General features: G+C 38.7%; 1 pseudogene; it reads right to left on the bottom strand.

Moving 5' to 3' along the window:
• Nucleotides 1-2,005: 2,005 nt before the first annotated feature.
• On the bottom strand, nucleotides 2,006-2,509 carry LOC148032469 (AUGMIN subunit 2-like; annotated as a pseudogene).
• Nucleotides 2,510-6,169: the final 3,660 nt, after the last annotated feature.

Here is a 6,169-nt window from a genome sequence, read left to right as displayed (position 1 = left end):
AGAATAAATTAAGAATTGTGCATGCAAGTATTAAGTAAATTTTGCATAGAATTGCTCTTTGATCTCCCAAGGGGGAGAGGAAATATGCGATGGAATTATTATCGCATCCATTCTTGTATTGTTTAGGAAAAATACAATTAGTTTGTTGGATTGATTGAACAACACCCTAAATGCTTTTTACAATCAATTGATTGTTGTATTGTGATTTGGATAAATATTCCAAGTCTTGTGTTGATGGCCAATGCATGGCAGGGGTCTATAATGATAAGTTGCCATGGGAATAAAGGAATATTTTCCTAGAAGATGATATTAGGGTTGATTGCCTTGATTGTGCTTGACTCTTAATTGGATTAATTAAGGAATGATATTTTACACACATGGATCATCTCCAAGATCGCACCGTGGATTACCCCAAGACAACACTGCTCGATTCACATGCCGATGGTCGAGTAGTGAAAAGGCCAACCACGGAAATGTCATCTCACTGGTTAGGTGGAGCTCTGGACACCCCTTGCTTGTCTAGAATGGAGTTAGAGATCCCCGTGAGCCCAACGTCTAGGGTGTTGGAAGATCCTATTCTAGTTAAAGGATGAACATTTTGGTGCCATGTGATTTGGACTAGGTACTTCTGTTGGATAGAAGGGATATATCATTCTCCTGTATGGGCACGAGACAAAGATTAACTTGAAGATAAGTTAAGGAGCTTGTTTGTCAAAAGGATTGCTTGTTTTGTTTTTCGTGTCTGTGTCGTAAATTATGTGAATAAACCCTATTCCCTAAAAGGCTTAATTAATGAAGCTAATTTTAAATGTCACACATAAATGTGGTAGAACCCAATTAGAAAACTTAAAGATATCAAGGGAAGCGGGTGGACGGAATCCCCGAGGGGTCCGTCCTATGGCTGGGTGGTCCTAGAGAACTAGGAGGCTTCTCACAAGTTTTATCGATGATGCCTTTAGGTATTGTTAAGTTAGAACCTGATTCGTTCCATTTTAGGGGACCAGAATGGGACTATGCCCTATGAGCAGAGACGTTAAGTGGCGCATTCCTCCCATTTCCCATTCTCTTTGAACCAAGTGCCGTATGAATCTACTTCAAATTGGGTATCTCTATGTAAAGTAGGATGTCCAAAATTCGATGCCAAAATGCTGTTAGGAGACCTTAACAACTAGGAACCCAGATTTTAGGTTGATCCTAGTGGGTTTGGCCGCGAACATTCCATTGCAAGGCGGACTCTAGAAACCCTAGGCAACAAACCCCAGAACATACCATGGGAGTGCTAGGCGGCGATGCTTGGATTCGACCACTAAAATGTGCTTGGACAACTGATAGGCGGGCACGTTACAATGACGATCTTCAAAAGTAGGCAAGAATCTTAAAGCTCAATCTTCATAGGAAACTCAATGGCAAAAACTTGAATGTAGGTGAGGGGCTTAAATCTCAACCTCAAGCCTTCTCTCTCGAATTCAATGGCAATCTTCGAAGAAGGTGAGCGATACAAGCTCAACCTCAAGCCTTTCTCACTTGATTTGATGGCCCTAAGGCTCTCATGGTGTCCCCATTATATATTTTTTCTTCTTCCATCTTCACAGGTTGTGCTTTTAGCTTTTTAATAAAAGCCTAAGGCTTTTAAAGCCTTAGCTTTTACTTAAGGCTAAAATGTAAATGTTTAAAGCTATAATGGAATAGCTTTCACCATCTTTCTTATCAATTTTGTCATCACAGCGTTCTGAATGCCGTCATAGCTGTGCCAAAATTTGAATAGACATATCACCATCCTTTATTTTAGGAAGTCGTCGTCTCGTCCTCATCACTAATGCATGCATCAGATTGACTGATGCCATTAGAGACAACCTAGTATACGGCTTGGCATACTTGGAAGTAGCCATGATGATTGCAGAAAGAAGATTGACGAGAACACACTCAATGCAGCTTGATGAAGAGAAGCTTGCATTTCAATCTCAACTAATCCAATCACTACAATAAACATAATTGGTCCATATTTCTATCTAGGCCAGGACAATCGCCTCTACCTAAGTTGATATTCAACAGACTCTAACTGGCCAAGAACAGATACGAAACTTCCCCATTCTGAATCTTTAGCAGCAACAAGCTCTGCTTGATCAGACCTCTTTTGAGTACGAATGATAACATCATCAGAATTCGGCTCTTCAAGTGTATAGCTTCCTTGATTCCAAGCTAATGGTGTGGCACACTCGGAATCTCCATGATCTGAAGCCAAAGATGCATCTTTCACTAGGGTTATTGAATACACAGAACAAACTCGTGCCTTCTGCATGGATGCTATAGAGTCTCTCATTGCCATAAGCCCCTCAAAGTAGTGGGTACATGATGCTAGTGCCACTAGAATAGGTCGCAAAAGCTCCCCCCAGACAGTAGATGGGTGTTTGAAACCCAGTGTCCACTGAAAATCGGAGATTACTGAGGTCAAAGCCCCATAATCACTAGTTGCTTTAAGTAAAAGCTTTGAAAATGGATTAGTATGCATTGTTTGAGTTCTAGAAAAGGGAGTCAAGCCTTGTAAATAAGCAATACTTTGTTGATTATGTTGAAAATCTAGCACTCTCTAGATGCTGATGATCCAAGGATTTGCACCCCCATGATGTTTTCTTCCATGTTTGCTGAAAATTCCTTCTCACTCATGCAAAATATCTTTTCTTTGTCAATTGAAGCCAACAAAATATAACCACCTTTTGCTCAATATGCCCTTTTAGCTTTTGTAGGCTGCTAAATGTGAAACCAATTTTGCATATGAAGAGACATATTATTTGCACTGGCAACATTCGAATTAAGTCACATGGGGAAAGTCCAAAGTGAAGGATCAACATTACGACCTTTTCCTTTAATCCTTGAGTCTTCAAAACGAATTCCTTCATATGAACATGTTTTTCCATGCATTTTTCCCTAACAAAAAATATGCTTTGGAAGAGAATTTCATGCCCAACCATTCATGCTATTTGCAAATTAAAACCATGTAATGCAATCATTCAAACGATACTTCCACACAAAAATTTAAGAATGCATTGATGGAATTGTGCCTAGCCTAACTACTTGTGCTCATGCGTCATGCAAATAAAAAGACACACACAATGAGAAATAAATTCCTAATGATGCTAACTAATGTGTTCAAATTCTTGGCGAAAAACTCCACCCTCGGATTTGCAGTGGTGGACGTGCAGCATCACAACATCCATCCCCTCCAAACATGCACATCCTCCAAGATGTGCCAACTTATTTACCACTTGCAGCATTGTTTCCACGAGGATCATATGGGTAATCATCTGGATAATATGACAAGTAGGTAAGTTGACATAGGATATCATAGCATCCTCCTAGATCATATGGACAAATCAAAGTAGGTAAGTTTTTGCAAACCATTATAGCATCCATAACTTCTATTGGTTGGTTGATCTTCGTACAATCTCGTGACTCCAGTCTTATCCCTGTCCATCTCCATAAATGGCATAATCATTGGCAAATCATCAACACTTTCCAAAGGTCATTTGACCTTCTTGTCAACTGAGTTATATTGTCTCTGTACTATGGCTTTGTTGCTACAACCTACAAATTTCAGCTTTTGTTGTAAATACCTTGGTAAACACAAATTTTGTTGTATATAAACAAAACCCAACTCTTTTTGTTGAAATATTTTCGCAAATAGGACTTTTTTCTGAGAATCCTCAACACCCAAGTTTTCTTGTAGCATAAAATCAACAATTTTGCAATTCATTGCCAAAGAATGGACTTGTAAGACATATGACACCTCTTGATTTTTAGTTTTTAGCAATGCTAAAAGACCCTCCATAGTATCTGAGCATGATAGCCCGTCAAATAGATCATCAATAATCTTCTCATTAGAATCAATCTCTTTAATCTTCTTCAATTTCGTAGTCATCTCGATGTCAAAAAGCAACTTGAATCCAAGTTGCTTTTCTGGCTTCAGATCTTTTGTCTTCGAGCCTTTTTGATCTTCCTATACTTTGGGTTTTTGAACATCAGCCATACTCTCCTTTGGTCCTAAAGAAGAAGGTTGAGAAACTAGATCATTCATCATAGTCTCCCTCTTGGAACCTTCAGATCGATGATCTCTTCTTTACTTCCCCTCAACGATCACTTTAACTCCCTGAGAATTTGCCATCCTAGAAGAATTTGCAAGGGTAGATGAAGTTGGGGCTAAAACTAGAGTTGGTGGTTGCTCCCTCCTAGTCATCTTAATTTGTAGGTCATTTAAGTTCTTTAAAATCTCCTCCATCATATCATCGATAGTGGGATTTGTACATGGTCTGACAACCACATCAGGAATAGGCATAGGCCTAGACACAGGCTAAGAAATAAGAGAAGTAGTGGGTGGTGCAATAGGAGAAATTGTGATAGGAGAAGACATTGTTGGTGATGACTGCATCTTGTTTTGCAAGTAATCGAGCCTTCCATCTTCCCTCTTTGTTAGAGTAGAAACCACATTGACAACTTCTTGCCAATCGATCTTCAACCCCATAAGCTACGTACGATCTTCAAGAAGCTCTCCCAACTCATCCTGAAGTATAATGTTAGCCGCCTACAAGAATAACTCCACTTTCTCCAAGTTCAGAGCTCTTTTCTCTAGTGCATCCAACTAGTTATATTGCTCTTGAAATTCTTGCAACAACTCAAAAGCAACAAGTCCTTTGTTGGGTTGATAAACCCACTCTCTGAATGTCTTTCGCATAGCAATACCATAATCCTCCAAAAAATATTCGTCTTTGAGCGCTTTCTTGAAAATATTCTAGTTAGAGTTTTGCACAAACAAATCTATCACTCTAATCTGCAAAACAAGCCTGACAAGCCGTAAGAAATAGTTGCTCTAACTGGTTAGAACTCCAAAGAAGTGCATCTAAATTTCAAAGGCTTTAATGTAGGCTGATACATTTTGGTGATCAAATAATTTTCGCTCTCTAACCACAGCCTTGACCGCCTTGGTCACACCATGTGTATGCTCCTGTTCTTGATGCAATAGACATTGCTGATTCAACTGTTGTTGATGCTGCATCGATAAGTGCATCTATTGATTCTACATCATAATGGCTAAAGAAAGAGTTTGTAATAAAGTCTTCATCTCATTAGTCGAAAAGGAAGAAGAAGTCAATGAAGAGAGTGGATTCTTTAAAGAGTCTCCCATCTCGATGATCAGAAGCAATGCTTCCACGTTGGGTTCATTAGATGTCACATAGTATTTATGTGGGAGTTTGTGAAAGTCACTCACTACAGGGACACTTTGAGATGGGAGAATTCAATGAAATAAAACTTATCCAAAAGAATTTTGAATGAGAAAACAAATTCTTGATTAAAAATATAGGCAAGTTACATGTTCAAAAGACTTTCAAATTTGATCACAAGAGTTTAGACAAGTTTGAATTCTCCATATGAGAGAGAAGAGAAGAAGATGGAATGTTAGATTTTAAGGAAATATTTTTTAGGAAGGCGAGGAGAACCAAGCTCAAACTCAAGCCACTCTTGCAGAATTGATGATGAGAATTTTGAAGAGGGCAAGGAGCTCATAGCTTGACTCGGAAGCCACTTCATGGAACTTGATGATGATCTTCAAAAGTAGGTGAGAAGCTTAAAGCTTAACTCAAGCCAATCTTCATAGGTGACTCAATGGCAGAAACTTCAATGTAGGCAAGGGGCTTAAAGCTCAACCTCAAGCCTTTCCTTCCGAATTCGATGGTCATATTCGAAGATGGCGAGGGATACAAGCTCAACCTCAAGCCTTTCTCACTTGATTTGATGGCCCTAAGGCTCTCATAGTGTCCCCATTATATAGTTTTTCTTCTTCCATCTTCACACATTGTGCTTTTAGCTTTTTTATAAAATCCTAAGGCTTTTAAAGCCTTAGATTTTACTTAAGGCTAAAACTTAAACCTTTAAAGATATAATCAAATAGTTTTCACCATCTTGCTTACCAATTCTATCATCACAATATTCTAAATGCCATCATAGCTGTGCAAAAATTTGAATAGACATATCACTATCCTTTATTTTAGGAAGTCTTCGTTTTGTCCTCGTTCACTAATGTATGCATAAGATTGATTGATGCCATTAGAGATGATCGAGTCTACATGTTGGTATACTTGGAAGTAGCCATGATGACCATAGAAAGAAGATTGATAAG

Source organism: Lygodium microphyllum, chromosome 8 (genome assembly GCF_053477565.2).
Source record: "Lygodium microphyllum isolate KBCC chromosome 8, Lygodium_microphyllum_v1.1.10, whole genome shotgun sequence".
In the NCBI taxonomy this organism is placed as follows: Eukaryota; Viridiplantae; Streptophyta; class Polypodiopsida; order Schizaeales; family Lygodiaceae; genus Lygodium; species Lygodium microphyllum.
Note: the sequence above shows the minus strand (reverse complement) of the source record. Positions and strands in the feature narration are given on the sequence as shown.